The sequence below is a fragment of the Convolutriloba macropyga genome, chromosome 12 (genome assembly GCF_964194025.1).
Source record: "Convolutriloba macropyga chromosome 12, txConMacr16.3, whole genome shotgun sequence".
NCBI lineage: Eukaryota > Metazoa > Xenacoelomorpha > Acoela > Convolutidae > Convolutriloba > Convolutriloba macropyga.
Window position 1 is genome coordinate 6,659,410 of NC_134479.1, and position 20,977 is coordinate 6,680,386.

At 39.6% G+C, this 20,977-nt stretch overlaps 1 protein-coding gene across 1 annotated transcript in view; it reads right to left on the reverse strand.

Moving 5' to 3' along the window:
• LOC142350954 (voltage-gated inwardly rectifying potassium channel KCNH2-like) overlaps positions 1 to 20,977 on the reverse strand; it is a 349,390-nt gene that overhangs the window by 182,931 nt on the left and 145,482 nt on the right. The gene's annotated exons all lie outside the window — the stretch shown is intronic.

A 20,977-nucleotide genomic window follows, 5' to 3' on the forward strand; every position in this document is an offset into this window, starting at 1 on the left:
TCTGTGTTGCATCTCATTTAACTCATCAACGCTAATTGCGGCTCTATCCACTATATTGGGTGATTGCAGCTGCGTCAGTGGCACCACGTACCTTTTGTTTGAGGTTACACCAACAATCCGATACACTTGTTGCCTGACTATTGACCTCACTTCGAACAACTCGGGTAGATAATAGCAATAATCAGCGATTTTTGGTTCTGCCATTCCTACATATCATACACGTAAATTAGTCTAATGTATCAATTTCAATTTCTGCCATATCTGGTAGAGATTTTGCCTTTTTTGCTTTTATAACAACGATGTTTGTTTCACCATCACACCATTCAACTGTCCTTTTTCTTGTAAATTCTTGTTCCTTTGTACGTTGTTTTAGATAATGAAAATAACCTAGTTCCCCCATTGGGTTAATGGGTTGCAGTGCAATTACAGGATTGGTGCCACTGCGTAGCATATCGATTGAAAGAAACACGCGTACCAAACAAAATATGATTTTAGATCCAATAAAAATAGTCATTAAACTGATGGTTATTTCCCTGGCCACATGCCAGATTTGTTTCACTTCATTACCCAAATATTCAAAAATCAGCAATTCATGCCACTGATTATTGTAATTTAAATCCGTGTTGAAATACTCTAGAGTCTCATGCTCATATAAACCTCCTTGTCCCAGGAAAACTTCTCTTCCTGTTATCGTCTTTCTCGAATGCCTTAACCTTTGGGCCCTTTTGCTAAGTTCCAGGTCCTTGTCATTGAAAAACCCTTCCATTGGCGCCGAAGTTGACCAATTGACGTTGACTCTATAATTAGGCATAACATTGGGTTTTTCAATTAATTGTATCCTTCGCCCATATGTTATCCATGACCCATTCTGCAATTCGAGAGCGTTCGGGTACATGGGGTTGCAATTAATTAGTGTGAAATTTCTATAGAATACTCTAGAAATGGGTTCCATGTATCTAATTACTTCTGAAGTGTTGTCAGAAAACACCCTAACTGGTACTTCCTCCGTACAAAACTGATTTTCGACAACATGTACAATTACTTTAGCGCACCTATGGACATATAGTATTCCTCCCGCTCTTTCTGCGTGTGTACCCAGAGCGTTTTGTTGACTTAAGAAAATTTGGTGTGAATTTCGGTTAATTGATGTCGTTAATCATAGCTCTGTGCAGTTTTTCTATGTGACAATTTAATAACTCTATTTCTTTCAGGTTTTCGAACATGCCTCGAAAATCCCACACAAAAAGTTGATCGAGTTTTATGTCCCTGAGATCTGTCTCAGATATATCTGTTGTTGAAAAATTTTGTTCCGTGGCCGTCAACTTTTCCGTTGTAAAAAACAAATTTCTGTGGTTTGTTTCAAAAAGCAGAAAACTGTCTATATATTTTGTCTTGTTTTTCAACTGGACAACTAAATTTCTTTTTCTGTCTAATTTGCTCGTCAAGTACTTTTTGTTTCCAGCGCTGACTAGTTTTGCTGTTATCGAGTCTGAAAATTTAACGATCGTTAAGATGTTTGGTTTTTTGTCTTGGTCGAACAGATATTGTACTGAATCTATTTCAAATGTGTCTCCTTGATATAACAAGGTCTGCTCCTGTTTCAAAGGGTCCTTAAAATATAACCATGTTCCTTCATTTGCTTCCCTAGTTTCAATGAACAAAGTCCCCATGAAAATTTCTGCATTTATCATGATGTTACCTTTCTGTGTTTCACCTTTTGGATTGATCCAATCCACGGGGTAGACATAATTCACTCCTTTCTCATTTCCGCCTTTCATGAAAGTTTTTGATATCTTCTGAACAAATTCAGCGTCGGTTCGGTCAATATTCATCTCGTTGAGGACTTCTTTGGGAGCATTGAATTCAAAATCACCAAGACCCGGTAACCGCGTTTTGTGTCCCTGCCATAGATTTTGACAGACTGACTCTTTTATTGGGTAAAACGTTGGAATTATTTGTGATTTTTCGCTTAAGTAAGTTGCGTCGTCATACCAACTACTTTTTTTCAGCACAGTTACCGTATATGCAGCCCTGTACATGCAGTATTTTAGTTTACTCATGCTGCTTTTGGCGTAGATCAGTCCTCCTTTGTTTACCTGCTCCTCATTTATATGTGACGTTTCACATTTTGTCGGTTCCGTCATGGCAAATTTCTGCGTCTGTAGAATGTTCTCAAAATCATACCCCACAATCTCCAAGGATTGTGAAAAACCTAATATGCTAACCAACTGAAGAAGTTTCCAGTTCAGCTGCACGATCCAATGTGAGTTCCACGCACTCTGCATTTTGTCGTATCACCTTTTAAAAAAATACATCATTATCAAATTTTTCATCTGAATCGTTATCCTTAAATAAAAAATAGTCTTTCAGTTTCCGTGGTCTTGTTATTCCCGACGCACTTCTTGTCTGATATCGTCGTTCGGTGACATTCTGCGAAGTAGAAGCCGTGCTCCTATTTGGAAATTCTTCGCCTTCACTCCTTTCGGATGTTGACACCAGACTATCCCGCTTCTGCTGTGTGGCTACTTTGGGCGCAGGTATCTTTGTGCTTCTGCTCTTATTGTTGGTGTTAATAATTATTGATTCTCTTGTACTCCCACCCATAGGTGTTTGAAACGATTCGTCTTTGACTGTCTCATTGTGAGTTTCAGTATTAGGATTAATTTGACTAATATTTCCTTCAGGTTGAACTTCTCTTCTTTCTGTGTCATTCTGTTTTGGGGTCACCACTTCAATTTCCACAAAATCATTGTCCTCCGTTAGGTCGTTTTGTGTTATTTTTGGTTCAATCTTTCCCTTCTTAGGTTCTTTTTTATCGGTGGTAGCACTTCTACTGTTAAAACGTTTGAGTCGATCGTAGTGGACCTTTTGTTGTTTTTTTTGTTTTCACATCCTCAATAACAAAGTTCAGATCGTTTATTATTTCACGTATTACCTGCGGTCCGCTGTAAAAGGATTTAAATTTCTTTGTCTGGCCAGTTTTTATTGTGGGGTTGAACACCATTACTAAATCACCTACTTCATATTGTGGTCCAAATGTGCTACGGTCATAGTAGGTTTTTTGTCTTTGTTGTTCCACATCCATGCTTTCCCGTACCAGCTCATGGCACGTTTGTAGTTCATCTTTCAAGCAACCAACATAATCACTCAAAGTTGGGTAGATTTTGGTTTGTATTGTTTGATACATGCAATCAATCGGCAGCGCGCATGATCGTCCAAAAAGGAGGTAAAAGGGGCTGTACTTCGTAACAGAGTGAATTGATGATCTGTACGCCATCATTACTAGCGGAAGGTAGTCGCTCCAGGTGTTGTGATGTTCACCCACGTATTTTGCAAGACTCTCTTCGATTGTGCGATTGGTGCGCTCTATCATTGCGTTTCCTTGAGGGTGATAAGCTGTTGTTGAAGTCCTGTTAATTCCCAGCTCTTTACACATGTTCTTGAAAAGATTCGACATAAAATTACTGCCCTTGTCGCTATGAAGATTTGCCGGACAACCAAACCTTGAAACCCATACATTTACAAAGACCTTAGCGACCTTCTTGGTTGCTCATGGGAATTGCTTCATACCATTTTGTAAATTGATCTCCAATTAACAGAATGTATTTGTTTCCGCTGGACTCGGGTAAAGGTCCCATAATGTCTAAGGCAACTTGCCAGAACGGATGACTTGGTTTCCACGTTGTCAGACTGTGTATGTGTTTCTGGTGTGGAGATTTCTTTTGACAGCATTCTTCGCAAGAACTTACCCACTCATGGACATCTTTTTTCATCCCGGGCCAGTAGAATCGTTCTCGAACCCGATCAAATGTCTTGGCCATACCAAAGTGTCCGCAATGTTCATGAAGGAAAGGTAGAATTTCTTTTAAAAGTGATCTCTGGATGACTATTTGTGTTAAGTTATTAATTTCGTCAATATGTTTCTGTCTCTTGATTAGATCATTTTCAATCCGTAAGTTTCTGAAATCAGTCCAAAGTTTCCACAGTGCCCTAGAGGCTCCTGCCATGTGTTTTCTTTGAGGGCGTTTCCCGTTCTCAATCCAGTTTCTCAGTATAATGAGGTCGGCTGCATTTTTCTGATGTTCAACTAGTTGTTCAACAGATTTCCCTAGTCCAATGAACCAGATATTTTTTTCTTCCGTATTTATTTGGTTCACTTGATTGCAGTCTTCGACTTGGTCTTCAGTCTGTGGAACTCTCGACAGACAGTCCGCGTGAGGGATCTTTTTTCCCGCTTCGTGTTTCATTTCAAAGTCAAACTGTCCGAGCTTTTCTATCCACCGGGCCAATAATCCGTCTGGTTCCTTAAAACTATATAACCACGTGAGGGCCCTATGGTCAGTAACAATTAAAAATTTTTGTCCAAGAAGATAATTTCTGAAGTGTTGAGTAAAAAAAAATATTGCAAAAAGTTCTCGTTTTGTCGCACTATAGTTTCGTTGACTTTTGCTGAGCGTTTTGCTTGCGTATGCAATAACTCTTTCACCCATTGTTGTCTTTGGGAAATAATTGCGCCAATTCCAAACAAAGAGGCGTCGGTGGTTAACGTATAGGGATCCGTGTCATTCGGATAACCCAAAATCGGTGCTTTCTGTAAAGCTTGTTTTAGTTGTTCAACTGCTGATTCGCATTCCTTGCTCCAAGTAAAACGTTCTTTTTTGTTTAATAGCTTATAAAGCGGCTCTGCTATTTTTCCGAAATCTTGTATGAATCTTCTGTAAAAGCCTACTAGTCCTAATATAGCTCTCAATTCTTTTATTGTTCGTGGGCTTTTCATTTTACTGACTGCCGCTACTTTCTCCGGATCCACTTCTACGCCTTTATTTGATACAATGTGTCCCAGGAAATGAATTTTTTCCTGAAAAAACCTGCATTTTGAGCCTTTTATTTTCAATCCAGCGTCTTTAAGTCGCCCAAGTACGAGATCTTGGCGGTTGAGTTGCTCCTCAAAGGATCTACCGAAGATGATTATGTCATCCAGGTATACTAGAGCCACTTCATAGGAGAGTCCCGACATGATCATATCCATTAAATTTTGAAAAGCTCCTGGCGCTGACGCCAAACCCATGGGTAGTCTCTTCCATTTGTAGAGTCCCACTGGAGTTACAAAGGCTGTCACGATCTGTGACTCTTCATCGAGTGCCATTTGAAAATATCCCGATGTCAAATCGATATTGGAAAAGTAACAATTTCCATCTAGAGAATCAATAACGTCATTTATTCTAGGTAGCGGCCAACTGGTTTTCTCGATTTGTTTATTCAAACCTCTGTAATCTACAACTAGTCTGTAGCTACCATCTTTCTTCTTCACCAATATTGATGGTGCCGCCCAATACGAATGGGTTGGTTCAATTAATTTTGCATCCTCTAGATCTTCGACAATTTTTTTCATTGCTTTTCTTTTGTCAAAACTCATACTGCAATAACTTCTTCTGAACGGCTGTGCATCTTTGTTGAGTTTAATCTGGTGTTTAATTTTGTCACAATATCCTAAGTCACTTGAGATTCGTGAGAAGACTTGTTGATGTCTCGTGAACAATTCCTGTACTTTCTCTTTCTGCTGGTCATTTAGTTTAGAACCTTCCAAGTTTGCGTGTTTTCCCATTTGAAAAGTTTCTAATGTTTTTGGCTTATTTTGATTTGTGAAAATTCCATTCACAACTAAGTTCTGTTTGTTTTCAAAGTAAGTTCCCACTTTAGTGTTTTTATACACGGTTACTGGTGCGTCCGTTAGATTTAACACTTTTATCAAACTCCAACCATCTTCCATTGATATCATACAGGCGGCTAAGAGCAAACCAGTCTTTAGTTCAAAATCTCCAATTGCTTCCACTAATCCTTCCACTCCCGGAATTTCTTCTCCGTTTTCATCAGCTAATCTAATTTTGATTAGATTTTCGTTTTACTCTTTATATAAGTATTTTGTCCCGCAATTGCAAAAACTTGAACACCTTGCGTTTTCTCTGTGGTGAGCGGTATTGAAACTTTAAAGTGACTGCTATATAGTTTCTTTTCGTGTAAGTTCAATACGCATTTATTGGTTTTCAGGAAATCAATTCCCAGTAGACATTCTATACCTTCGTCTGCCGTTATCACAAACTCTTGTTCGACCTCCGGTAGTCTTGGTTGCATCTGTACCAAAAGCGTTACTCTGCCTATTATTTTGACAGCTGAGTTATTGGCTGTTAACACTCGTTTTGTGTATGTTCGTACAATTCCCGGTTTTCCCAGTTTTTCGTATGTGGACCAGCTCAAAGGCGATATACTACTTCCACTGTCTATTAATCCAACGCATCTGTTCCCATGAAGTATGATTTCTGCGTTTAGACATTTAATTGTGTTTGTCGAACAAACTCTAATGACATTGCAGTTCTCGGTGGTTTTCTTTTCAAAAGGGCAGTTTCTTTTCAAGTGTTGGGAACCTCCACATAGGAAACAATTTCGACAATTCCTCGAAAGGTGTCCTTCTTGTCCACAGGCTCTGCACTTGAAACCCTGCCTGTCGTTCCTCCTAGACGGTTCCTCTCTTCCAAAAGATCTGTCTCGGTGACTAGGTCCTGGTGTTGGAAATCACCGCCGATCGTTAAACCCACGATCTTGTTGCTGTCCTCTGTCACGTCTGTCGTCACCCCACCGTCCCCGGGAACCACTTCGCTCCCTAGATTGGTTTCGACGGTTTTCTCGCTGTTTGTCATCTACTGACAATTGGTTCACAAGCTTGGTGACGGCCTCCACTAAATCTTTTGTTTCTCGTCTAATTACCGCAACTTTTGGTGTTTGCTCTTCCTCCTCTATTCTTGTTACAGCTTCCAGATGCAATGCTCTTTCCAAAACTGTTTCAATTTTCATATCCTTGTCGACAATTTGCTTTCTGAGATCTAACCTCACCTGACTATGGTTGATTCCTTCTAGAAATCCTCTCAGAACGAGATGGTCTCTAATGTCTTGCGACTCCGTTGGGTAAGCTTTCAAAGCCAACTGCTTTAAATCTCCCAAAAAATCAGTCAGTTTTTCTCCTGGTTGCTGTACGCGGCAAGCTAGCCGTCCCCGGAAAACGACCGGTTTTTCGCTGTAGTGTTCTCGAAAAGCTTTAAAGCATTCATCATAATTTTTTCGTGTAGCTTGCGGTAGAGTGCGATAGAACTCTATGGCAGATTTTTGTAGCCTAAGTGCAAAGTAATGCGGCCGTTCATCAACTTCGCGAGCCGGATCTCCTTCAGTTCTTTTCCACTTTTGTAGTTCCGCTAATAGCTCAAAATGCGTCACGTAACTTTCCAAGTCGTTTGAACCGGTAAATGCTTCCGGTAATAGCATTCAAGAGGTTGAGCCCGTTGCCATTTTATCGTTCCCCTACTTGTATTGTGCCCTTTTAAAACTTTGTTAAGTTGTTGAAATTATTAGTTTCTATAAAATAATTGTCAAGTAGATCGTCACCGGCAGGTGTTTTCTATTTTTAACTTCGAATTCCTATAGCACTCTCTGTTTTTTTATTGTTTAAAAACTTTTCTCTATAAAAATCTAACGCTTATTTCAATACGGTATTTCTCTTTTTTTTTTACTTATTTATTTTTTCTCCTTTATTTTTAAGGAAGTTTTAATTTACAGTTTTATAGACGACTGTCCCACCTGATTTCTGTTTTTTTTAATATGATTTTGGCTGAACGTCGATTTTCCTTGTTTTATTGATGTTTTTAATATATTTTCTTTTCTATTTACGGCAAGGATGATTTTAGGTGCTTTAGTTTTCTTTTAATTTCCCCTACTTATTGTTACCTGATCAACTTTTTTCGCTTTATATTCTCTTTTTTTTAATGGTAGTTTCAGAAAAAAGTCAATATATAACTTTCAGCAACTGTTTCAATTGATTCAACAAGGCGACTATCCCGCACTGTTTTTTTTTCCATTGGTTATGCCGCTCGTTTTCTAGAAGTCAATTTAGCAACTAAGGTCAAAAAAAATATTTCCTTGACTAATAGGAATTACGCAGTGGCGATCAGTTTCAATTACGAACGACAAAAACAAGAAAGAACTTTTTATTTCTACTCACTTGGTATGATGCGGTCTTTCCTTTCAGAGAAGTTTCTGTCTCCACCAACGAGTAAAAGATATCACCACGCGAGTAAATTCCCACTTGCTTTCCTGCGACTGATGTCCTGTGACTGATGTCCCCCGCTGTGGCTTCTGCAATTGACTCCCACACAAATTGGTGGAAATGGGTGGTAATTGAAGATTTGATATCCCAAATCTTTGTGTTAGTATCGAGAATAATTCGATTCTCGCAGTTTTTGGGGTTAAAGTGCTTTTTATTTGCGTCTTCCTACCGACAAATTTGTTAAAGATTTTAAAATGTTAACTTTCCTTTAAATCTCTGTCGCCAGTGTAGTAACCATCTCTTTACTATTAGTAACCATCTCTTTTTGTTCTCCTTTTTGTTTATGAAAATTTTGAATTATGCGCTTAATATGTAATTTATGACCATGTCATACATTACGGTTCACTATACTGCCTCCCTCTTAGAAAAATCCCATCTCTGTCGCCAGTGTAATATCCGTGCACTGTCAACGGTTACGGTTTGGGTTGGATGTTATTCCTAAGCACTTTAAACCTCGGAGTTACTGAGGAAAATTTTCCAAGTTTCAGACTTGAATTTAATGAAGCAAATGTAAAAGTTCAATCAGTTTAATACAAAATTAGATCAATTGCTTGTAAATATTAGAAGATTTGTGAAGATGAGAGATGTAAAGCAATTAAAGAGAGGCAGCTCGATTGTGTAAGGTTTAGGTTTGAATATGTTCTTTGGCTTCAGTCCTATCAATGGTTAATTAATCTTAGGTTATTTTTACCCATTTTCGTTAATCTCCGTGGGATTTTCTCATAGTTATTTTCTACCGCATGGGTCCCTGTTAGTTAAACTAACAGATAACAGGTTTACCTGCTTTGACGAATCCCGTCATGAACAAACATTCCTTGACGTGTCCCGTCAAGATTAAACTCTATGATGATTCCCATCATTATTTATGATGCTTTCTCTATATTGTAAAATCCGGTTTACTATTAGTAACCATCTCTTTTTGTTCTCCTTTTTGTTTATGAAAATTTCGAATTATGCGCTTAATATGGATATCATACATATTAATATGTAATATCATACACGAAAATTAGTCTAATGTATCGATTTCAATTTCTGCCATATCTGGTAGAGATTTTGCCTTTTTTGCTTTTATAACACAAAATATATATTTGAGAACTACAGATATATTCTTTACCCCCCCCGTACACCATCCCCCCAAGTGAATGTTCTAATTTCTTAAATAGTAATGTTCTATATAACAAAACAATTTAAAAGTGGCAATAAAAACACTGAATGCTGAAACAAAATAGATCCAAGACTACTTTTTCCAGACTAAACCTCACAACGTGCCTAAAACCTGTAAATGAGCATAATTGTTGTGAAACTTATTATATAGCTTTTGCTATTAAATAAGTTAGTTCTTCAGATCTTGTTTTGGCCCGTGACAGAAAACACCCTGAGACACCCGTCAGGCATCAACGTCACCAGGTTGTTTTATTTTTCATATTATGTTTTTCAAATTTTTTCCTAATTATATATTCAAATCTCAGGCGAAGTCTCATGGGGAAGTCCTCAGGCGAATTATTGGAAGAACTATTGTCAAATGTGTTAAAACCGACCTTAAGACATTAGGTGGTGATCAGCAGCTATGCATGGGTCAAAAACGAGGAATTGACCTTTCAATCCATTCTTTGAGAGCTGCTTTTAAAGACACAGATTCGGAGGCGATCTTGCTGATTGTCTCAAAAAACGCTTCAAATAGTCTTAATTGTGATCCCAATGGGGGAACTAGGTTATTTTCATCATCTAAAACAACGTACAAAGGAACAAAAATTGACAAAAAGGACAGTTCAACGGTGTGATGGTGAAACAAACATCGTAGTTTCAAAAGCAAAAAGAGCAAAATCTGTACCAGATATGGCAGAAATTAAGATTGATACATTAAACTAACTTACGTGTACGATATGTAGGAATGGCAGAACCAAAGATCGGTTATTAGTGCTACTATCTACCCGAGTTGTTCGAGGTCAGGTCGATAGTCAGGCACGAAGTGTATCGGATTGTTGGAGTAACCTCAAACAAAAGGTACGTGGTGCCACTGACGCAGCTGCAACCAGCCAATATTGTGGATAGAGCCGCAATTAGCGTTGGGGAATTAAGTGAGATGCAACACAGAATCGAGGAACAACAAAAGAAGATTGACAACAGCGAAATGCTGGGAACAGCCGGGGCTCGGCTCGAAGAGGAGCTCCGGCAGCTAAAACTTGAAAGTCAAAGTTTAGGTGATCAATTGCTGGAGACCAAACGGCAACTTGAATACGCTGGGAATCAGCGGGAGTCCTGCAGGAGGCAGGTGGAAACATTGAAGAAAGAGTTGGAGGAGGTTACAAATGTAGCCGAAACAAAAACAAGGGAATGTATTCGCTCTGGTGGATGAGCGGGAGTGCTTAGCTCGTGAGTTGGAGAATGCCGAGATAGACAATAGTAAGCTAAGGAGTAGAGTAAAAACAGAGCAAACCTCAAAGAAGGTCACACAGAGGAGGCTGGAGGCGATCAACGCGCAGAGCCCGTTCAGTCGACCTCCAAACTTTTATGAACCTCTATTCCTGCCACAGGGGGCCACAACCAGTACTATCCAGAAACATTTCAAAACGTTGGCAATGATCTGTCATCCGGACAAGGGTGCACGAGAGTGACATGTTCAAAATCATTCTTCAGGCAAAGAAAATTATGAAATGTAAATGAAACCTGTAAATGAGCATAATTGTTGTGAAACTTATTATATAGCTTTTGCTATTAAATAAGTTAGTTCTTCAGATCTTGTTTTGGCCCGTGACAGAAAACACCCTGAGACACCCGTCAGGCAACAACGTCACCAGGTTGTTTTATTTTTCATATTATATTTTTCAAATTTTTTCCTAATTATATATTCAAATCTCAGGCGAAGTCTCATGGGGAAGTCCTCAGGCGAATTATTGGAAGAACTATTGTCAAATGTGTTAAAACCGACCTTAAGACATTAGGTGGTGATCAGCAGCTATGCATGGGTCAAAAAGGAGGAATTGACCTTTCAATCCATTCTTTGAGAGCTGCTTTTAAAGACACAGATTCGGAGGCGATCTTGCTGACTGTCTCAAAAAACGCTTCAAATAGTCTCAATTGTGATCGCAATGGGGGAACTAGGTTATTTTCATCATCTAAAACAACGTACAAAGGAACAAAAATTGACAAAAAGGACAGTTCAACGGTGTGATGGTGAAACAAACATCGTAGTTTCAAAAGCAAAAAGAGCAAAATCTGTACCAGATATGGCAGAAATTAAGATTGATACATTAAACTAACTTACGTGTACGATATGTAGGAATGGCAGAACCAAAGATCGGTTATTAGTGCTACTATCTACCCGAGTTGTTCGAGGTCAGGTCGATAGTCAGGCACGAAGTGTATCGGATTGTTGGAGTAACCTCAAACAAAAGGTACGTGGTGCCACTGACGCAGCTGCAACCAGCCAATATTGTGGATAGAGCCGCAATTAGCGTTGGGGAGTTAAGTGAGATGCAACACAGAATCGAGGAACAACAAAAGAAGATTGACAACAGCGAAATGCTGGGAACAGCCGGGGCTCGGCTCGAAGAGGAGCTCCGGCAGCTAAAACTTGAAAGTCAAAGATTAGGTGATCAATTGCTGGAGACCAAACGGCAACTTGAATACGCTGGGAATCAGCGGGAGTCCTGCAGGAGGCAGGTGGAAACATTGAAGAAAGGGTTGGAGGAGGTTACAAATGTAGCCGAAACAAAAACAAGGGAATGTATTTGCTCTGGTGGATGAGCGGGAGTGCTTAGCTCGTGAGTTGGAGAATGCCGAGATAGACAATAGTAAGCTAAGGAGTAGAGTAAAAACAGAGCAAACCTCAAAGAAGGTCACACAGAGGAGGCTGGAGGCGATCAACGCGCAGAGCCCGTTCAGTCGACCTCCAAACTTTTATGAACCTCTATTCCTGCCACAGGGGGCCACAACCAGTACTATCCAGAAACATTTCAAAACGTTGGCAATGATCTGTCATCCGGACAAGGGTGGACGTGAGGACATGTTCAAAATCATTCTTCAAGCAAAGAAAATTATGGAAGACGAGGAGGCCCGTAATATTTATGACAAGTACAGAATTGAAAAAGCACAAGAATATGTGAACTCGAAAATGAACATTTGAAACTCTTGCTGTGTGAGTGAGTGGAACACTCACATTTTTTAAGACGGAGGCAGTATAGTGAACCATAATGTATGACATGCACATAAATTACATATTAAACGCATAATTCGGAATTTTCACAAACAAGTAGGAGAACAAAAAGAGAGGGTTACTTATAGTAAACCGGATTTTAACAATATAGAGAAAGCATCATAAATAATGATGGGAATCATCATGGAATTTCACTTTGACGGGACACGTCAAGGAATGTTTGTTCATGACGGGATTCGTCAAGCAGGTAAACCTGTTATCTGTTATTTTAATTAACAGGGATCCGAGCGGTAGAAAATAATTATGAGAAAATCCCAAGGAGATTAACGAAAATGGATAAAAAGAACCTAAGATTATTTAACCACTGATAGGAATGAAACCAAAGAACATATTCAAAACTAAACCTTACACAATGGAGCTGCTTCTTTATAATTGCTTTACATCTCTCATCTTCACAAAACTTATAATATTTACAAGCAAAAGCTCTAACTTTGTATTAAACTGATTGTACATTTACATCTGTTCAATTAAATTCAAGTCTGAAACTTGGAAAATTTTCCTCAGCAACTCCGAAGTTTAAAGTGCTTAAGGATAACACCCAACCCAAACCGTAACCGCAGACAGTGCACGGATATTACATTCTCTCTATCATTCTATATGTAATTCATATCGTGAACCATCAAGTTCCTAATGATGTCGAAGTATGCAATTGCCATAATCCCCCAAGTTGAACTTTTTGACGATTGCCTCACTGTTCCAAAGTGGTATGCCGACAATGTCAACGTTGTTGGCTCTCTTGATAATTTAAAAAAGCCTTTTCACTCATTTAAAATCAGTTCCCAAAATCAGACTCAAAAGGACCGACAATAACTTCTGGACCCGAAACGGAACACTGCACAACATTCTGAGTAAACATATTAACTTAACAACAAAACACAGAAAAGCACGAATAGCGCAGCAATTTTGGAAATTCTTCGAAAAGTTAAACGAAGCCAATCTATGTACCTGGAGAATACTCTGCCAATGCACGAACTGTAACTAACATTCAAAACTAACTCACTCACTATTGAAGTAAAGGGTGCAAACCCGTGGTATATCCCAAAAGACTTCGCTATTACTACTACTACTACTACTACTACTACTACTACTACTACTACTACTACTACTACTACTACTACTACTACTATTTGAAAAATCTTTTTGACTCATAATAAGAAAATCAGTGTCCTTAACTACGCTTTGATTAATTATATTGATTCTGGTGCCTTAAAGTTGTTTATTGTTTCACCCTCATTTAGGAATGTTCTTGAACTTAACCTAATCTGTAAAGACACCGTGCACTTCTCCTTTCATGGAAACTATGTTTTCACAATTATTCTGTTTAACATTATTCAATACTTTAAATATCGTTACTAAAATTAATCTCCTGTAATTAACTTAATCTAGTCCCCCTCAGTGCAGCCTTCCCCACTCCTTGACCGCAGCCTGATGGCTGATCAAACCCATTGTCCACTCTGCAAGGGTCCCCTGCGTAGGGGAGGCGTCTGGTGTCATTCGGGTTATAAATATTTTAACGTGAAGTGCAGTGGCATAGTCGCAGCAAAAGAGTGGACCGAAAACTTCAGCTGCAAAAGCTGCTCTGAGGTCACTGCAGCCACCGAAACAGCAATCGCAGCAACTGCACCGCGCAATGGTTTGACCGTTCCCAACACTGCACTCATAAATCCTGCAACATCGCACGCCCCTGAACGTTCCGTCGCCGCACCATCGGATAATTTTTGGGATAACTTCCAGCCTCATCACGCTGTAACAGTGCGCGAAATAAACCACGAGTTCGTCACATGGAAGCCCTTGTTCTTCACGCTCAGTAAGAAGAAGACAGGGGAACACTTTGCCGAAGCCCTTCACAGTATCCTCTCCCCGATTGCCGTAAACACGGATAGATCCGATATATCTCTGACCCTCTGTATGATACTTCCGCACTTAACTCTCACTCGAACAAAAAACACGGACAGTGGTTTGAACAACAAGACCATTAAGCGTAGTCGGCGGGCATGGCACAGCTGCAACTTCTCAGAACTGTTCTGTGAAGCGAAGGCAATCCAAATGAGAATGAGTTCAACGAACAAAAAGCAACACTCTGAACTCATGATGTTCAACGATTTCATGTCTCGTGGTAAGATTAGTAATGCTATTTACGTTCTTTCAGATTAGCATAAAGGCGGCGTGCTCGCACGTACTGATCTCATAGACGGTAGACCGGTCCTCGAGATTTTACGCGATAAACATCCTGAAGGGCAACCCTTAGAGCCCAACTGCATTCAGAGCCAACATCCACGCACGCTTTCCTACCACCCCGCTGTTTTCGACAACATCAGTGCTAGGCTTGTCCAAAAGCATGCAATCAAGGCTCATGGCAGTGCCGGGCCTTCAGGTCTCGATGCCGATGACTGGCGTAGACAATTTTCTGCTTTCGTTCAATCCTCCACGAACCTGTGCAAGCTTGTTTCCAAGTTTGCCAAGAGGCTGGCAACGTCAATAATATCAACAGATGATTTGATTGCATACAATAGTTGTCAACTAGTGGCTCTGGATAAATGTCCAGGTGTGAGACTTGTTGGTATTGGTGAAGTATTGCGTCGCATCACCGGACGCAAAATCGTCGATTGCATCAGACAAGATCTAACATCCCTAGGTGGAAGTACGCAGCTGTGCCTGTGCCAAAAAAGTTGCATAAAATATGCCATACATTCGCTTCACCACAGTTTTGATGATCCCAAAAACGAAGCAATTCTACTAATTGATGACAAAGACGCATTTAATGTGCTCAATAGACGAACAGCATTAGAGAACGTGAAAGCATTATGCCCATCATTGCATGTTGTCTTACAGAATTCCTATCGCCAGCCGTCTCATCTCTTCATCGGAAGGTCGACCATTCTGTCTCAGGAAGGTACGACACAAGGCGATCCCCTTGCGATGGCAATGTATGGAATCGCAATTCTACCCCTAATATCAAGACATCACAATGACTCCTTGACACAAAAATGGTATGCTGACGATGGTAGCGTTGTCGGTAAGGTGAAAGATATCAGGGCACTCTTCGACAAACTCACTCGGCTTGGTTCCAAGTACGGATATCTTGCCAATCCTCCGAAGTGTCAGTTGATAATGAAGCCATGAGGCGAGCGCCAAGCGTCAACTAAATTTGCAGGCACAAACGTTGAAATCAAGCGGGGCGCTCGAACCCTGGGATCAGTTATCGGTAGCTCTGAGGCCAGTAAAATTTTCCTGAAAGATTCAAAAACTAAATACACAAAAAGTTTGGACAAACCTGGTCAATTTGCTCTCACCTCTCCCCAGAATGCATTTGCATGTTTGACGAAGGGGGTTCAACAGAAGTTGAGCTTCCTCTTGCGTACTACACCTTTTCGAGAACTTTTCGCTCCCTTTCAGAATGGGTAGGCTTAACGTCGCCCTCGCACAAGATCTTCATAAAAATCTTGAGCAATCAATTGAACTCTCAAGTCCATTGGCGTCACTTAATAATGATTCATTTGGAAATCAACAATGTGAATTAGAACTAGCCATCATCAGTTTCAGAAAGAATGCAGACATGCAACGTGAACTCATCTCGAAAAAATCCAGAACCAAAAACAATCTACCAGAATTTAAATACACCATCCAGCTGGCCTCGGAGAAAGGAGCATCTAGCTGGCTTAACGCGCTTCCGTTATCAAAACATGGTTTTGACCTCATGAAGACAGAGTTCCGTGATGTAATAGCACTTCGCTACACCTGGGAAGCGAAGAACACGCCAGCCATATGCCCATGCGGGAACGAAGTTAGCCTCACCCATGCCCTACATTGCGCCAAAGGCGGGTATACGTACCTACGACACAACAAGATCAGAGACAAGCTTGCAAACTGATGGATGACGTTTGCCACGATGTCAAGATAGAGCCAGTCAGTCGTTCGAAGGAGAAATTTTCTCGAATAATTCCACCACTACTGATGATGACGCTCGACTGGACATCAAGGCAAACTGTCTGCGGGGCTCCCGCTTTAATTGCACTTTCTTCGAAGTGAAGATTTTCAACCTTTACGCGAAGAGCTGCCCTAAGTCCATAAAATATGAATACAAGTATCACGAGAGCATCAAGCGAAATAAGTACGCAGAGCGAATCCGCGAAAACAAACACAGCAGTTTCAACGCACTGGTCTTTGCTTGCTCTAGCGTTGCTGGGCCATCGGCATCGGCCATTATGAAACAACTCGCAATCAATATCAGCGAAAAACGCGGAGAGCCGTACGCCGACACTAAGCTACATCCGAACGGAAATCAGCCTCGCACTTCTGAGGAGCTGTGTTCTCTGCTTGAGGGATGTTGCGCCCTCAAGCCTCGTGTTCTCGATTAGCGCCGTCGTTGAGGTAGGAGGGCTGCACTGAGTGTTTGTTTGCTTAACTTTATTCCTTTTGCTTATTCCTTGATATCCTATTTTTATTTTAATCCCTCCTCACCAGTTATCTATGAGTGCTATTTACATATATATATATATATATATATATATATATATATATATATATATAGGTGCTTTCTTCTCCACATGTTTGTTATTTTTGTGACAGGGCCGTCTTTACACTGTCTGGAGGGGAATAGCTTAGAGTGCAGCGTCCGGCTAAGTGCTACTCATCATCCCTTATGTTCCGACCTAAGTTGATCGTTGCCCGATGTTGTACACGGTCTTTTTTTATTTTTTTCGCTGAAAAGAGGAAAAATTGAGAAAACATGTTCCCTTTTTCGGTAATCATCTAAACAAATGCCACATTACGAAAGAAAATCTTTTTTAAAAAGCACAGCAGATTTTTGTTAACGACTAAGTGGAGATAGTTAACGCTTGTAGAGTACTTGGATGTATAATAGGTTCTGATAAAGAAGAAAAGAAACTTGTAGAAAGATCACAAGAACAGCAGAAATCGTTGTTGAAAAAGCTGTCGATTTATGCCAATCTTTCACCTCAAAATGTTTTTAAATCGTTCGCCTCATCGGTTCGCTGTAAATTGACCTTCTTAGCACGTACAAAAACAAAAATTGGAGACCTTCCAAAAGAAGATGAGATAATAATCAACGATGAATTATTACGTAATCTATTAAAGAATCCCGCGCACAACCAAAAGTACGGGAACATATTCTTGTTGCCGATATGGGAGGGGGGCCTGAACATCCTTAAACCCGATGACCGCTCTAAAGAATATGAACGATCGGTTCAACTGTCAAGGCCCTTATCCTTATCTTTGCCCAAAGCCGAGCTAAAGCAACAACAGATCGTACAAGAAATGAATAAGGAGAGAAATCTTGCTATCAAATCAAAAAACTTGAAAAATAAGAGCAGATTGAATAAGAACGTGGTCCGCTCACTCAACCGAGCTAGTGAAAAGTGAGCATCAAGCTGGTTTAATGCTATGCCATTGAAGCAATATCACATTGATTAGCAGAAAGGGAGTTAAGTGATGGCATTGCCCTTCGCTATGACTGTATGAATGAGACCCACTGAAGTTGCCACCACTATGCGCTTGCAATGAAAACTTGGAGTATAGACGCACATGAGACACAATGAACTCCGCAATTCCGTTGCATAATTGTAAGTTGATTTCTTTCATGATGTCGAGACCGAACCTAATCGTTGCAAGGGGAAATCTTTGCTCTTAAATCAACGACATTAGATTATGATGCAAGATTAGAGGCCAACGGACTTCGGGAATTCTGGTTCAACAAACCTCATTTTGATGTAAAACATTTCAATCCGCTCGCAAAATATTGCAATGAAAGCAGTAGCGAAGCCTAAAATTATCTTGAATCTTTAAAAAGGAAAAAGTATGATTAAAGAGTACCTGATGTTGAGGAAGCAACCTTTTGTCCAATTGTCTTCGCATGCACTGGTGGAGCTGGCCCATCAGCTTCAAAAGAGCTGAAACAACTGGCGTCAAAATTTAGGTCGGAGACTCTTAGGGGGCGCCAAATTGTTGATGTTGGAGCTGTGGTTGAAGAAAGTAGGCTGTTGGTATGACTCATATAATTTCGCCATTAATTGTTTGTTTTCCAATGCTGTCTGTCTTTTGTTTTTTTTCTGATGTTAGTTTATATCATCATTTTTTGATAGATTTTTTTTTGATAGAAAAAATACGAAATGCCTATGAAGAATTAGTTCTGGGAGTCCAACGGACCAGCCGGTATTCAATCAGTGTTGGGAGGGGTCTTTCTTTATTTAGATTTTTCTAATAGTAAGGATCGAATGTCTTTATTAAGATAAGTTAATTGGGATCTATTCTTGTTGCCCCAATTTAATGGGGTTATTTGTTTTGCACCCCCAGGTTCACGTGCTACTTTTTAAAATAGTAACGTGCTATATAACATAAAATTTAAACTGGGGCGTAAAAAAAGCTGAGGGGACGAAAGAAAATAAATCCGATAATATTTATTTTGTTGTGAAAAAATGAAAAAGGTAAAATAAGGTAAAATATTCCCCTCCCAAACACTGAGTGAGAGTATTGGCTGGTCTGGGACCCTCCCAGCACTAACTCTTCATAATGTTTCTTTGTATTTTTTAAATCTACCATTCAAATGAAAATATGGGAAAGTAAAACAAAAGACTGATAGTTTTAGAAAACAAACAAGTACTGACGAAAGTAGATGAGTCAAACAGACAACCTCTCCTCTTGAACTACAGCTCCTCTTTTAAGCATCAACGATTTTGCACCACCTATGCGTCCCTGACACACGAATGCAGAGGATGGATTTCCATAGGAGAGCAAAGCTGATTTATGTCCTAAAAGTGATATGATATCAGCGTAGATGTCTTCTTTTCGCGCAGAGAGCTTTGATGCCAGTTGTTTCAGCGCTTTTAAAGCCGATGGGACAGCTTCACTAAGGCATGCAAAAACATGCGGACATAATGTTGTTTTCTCAACTGCAGTTATTTTTCTTTTCATATTTGTTCTTTTTAATAGATTCATAGTGCTTTTAGGCTTTGCTACTGTCTTCAAGGCATTTTTTTTGCCAGCGGTTCGAAAGTATTCACATCAAAATAGGTTTTCTTGAACCCCGATTCCCAAAGTCCGTTGGCCTTCACATCTAGTCTTGCATCATCGACATCAGTTGTTGTTTGTTTAAGAACAAAGGTTTCCCTTGCAATTGCTGCAAATGAGGTTCGATCTCGACATCAAGACAGAAATCACTTAACAAAGTTGCAAAAAATTGCGAATTTCATTATGTCTCAGGCTGGTGAATCCCTTTTTTGAACTGTCGATGGCATACGCCATCGTGAATATTCAGTGCATGTGCATAATTATGGCATCTTCGCAGGGTCCCATCCATATGTCATCACGACTCGAATTTCGTTATGTAAAAGTGATATCGCTTCAAAGTCATAGCGTTCAAACAGCTTGATGCTCCCTTTTCACATGATAAGTCAAGAGAACGAATCTCGCTTTTTAATCAATATGCACTTAATTATTGTTTTTTTGATTTGGTACCACGCTCTTTCTTTTTTTTTACTTCATGTATGATTTGTGGTTGCTTTAGTTCGGCTATGGGCAGAGATATGGATAAGGAATTTGACAGTTCAACTGATCGTTTAAACTTTTTCAAACGGTCTTCATGATTAAAGATGCTCAAGCCACCCTCCTTTATTGGCAACAAAATATTTTCTGACGTTTTTGATTAATTGCGGGATTCTTTAATAGGTTAGGTAATAGCTCATTATTGATTGGCTTCTCCCCTTTTTCTAGCAGGCCTTCATTATTAGGTGTTGTACGAGCTAAGAAGGTCAATTTATGCTAAACCGATGAAGTGAACGATTTAAAAACATTATGAGGTGAAACATTGGCATCTTTTAGTGGCCACCTTTTGCCACAGTGATTTCTGCTGTTCTAGTAATTTTTCTTCTCTGCATTATCAGAATCTATTAAACTGCCAAATGATCAACAACCGTTAATTATTTCTACTTCGTCGTGAAAACAAATCTGCTGCGCTTTTACAAAAATTGGTTCTTTGGTAATGATGTGGCACTTGGTATGATGGTAACCAAAAGCGGGACCAACTTCTTTTTGCAATGAGACAAAAAAATTTTCATGTCAAGAGAGCAGACAGCGAGTTCTGAGAGACCATTGAACAGTAAAGCAATTGTCAAGATTTTCAATTAAGGGGATAATGATTAATCTATACCTCGACACTGCAACAGGTCGCCTTGGTTGGTTGTAACTTCTTGAGAAAATACTGTTTGTTTTTTTAACAGAAATAAGTTATTTCACTGTTTTTCACATTTTTTACGATAAGAATTGCATTTGGAGTGTTACGATTTACAATAGCCTTTGATACAATGACCTTCAAGGCAATCCGAGCAAGTTGGGGAAAACAATGATAATTAACCACGTGCTGAAACCAAATGTTCATAATTTCAAACGATATTATCACATTCACTTGGTCTTTTCGAGCTTGAGATTCTTGAGCATAAAGCGTTATAATAAAGCATTTCTAAGCAAGTGATTCAATTAATGTTGCACCGCAACATTTGGTCCGCCGACAAATAGGTTAAGGATAAAATAGTCAAAGCATTAGGCACCAAAACAGTAAATCTCTCAAAAATTTCAGCAAAAAATCTAAAAGGGGA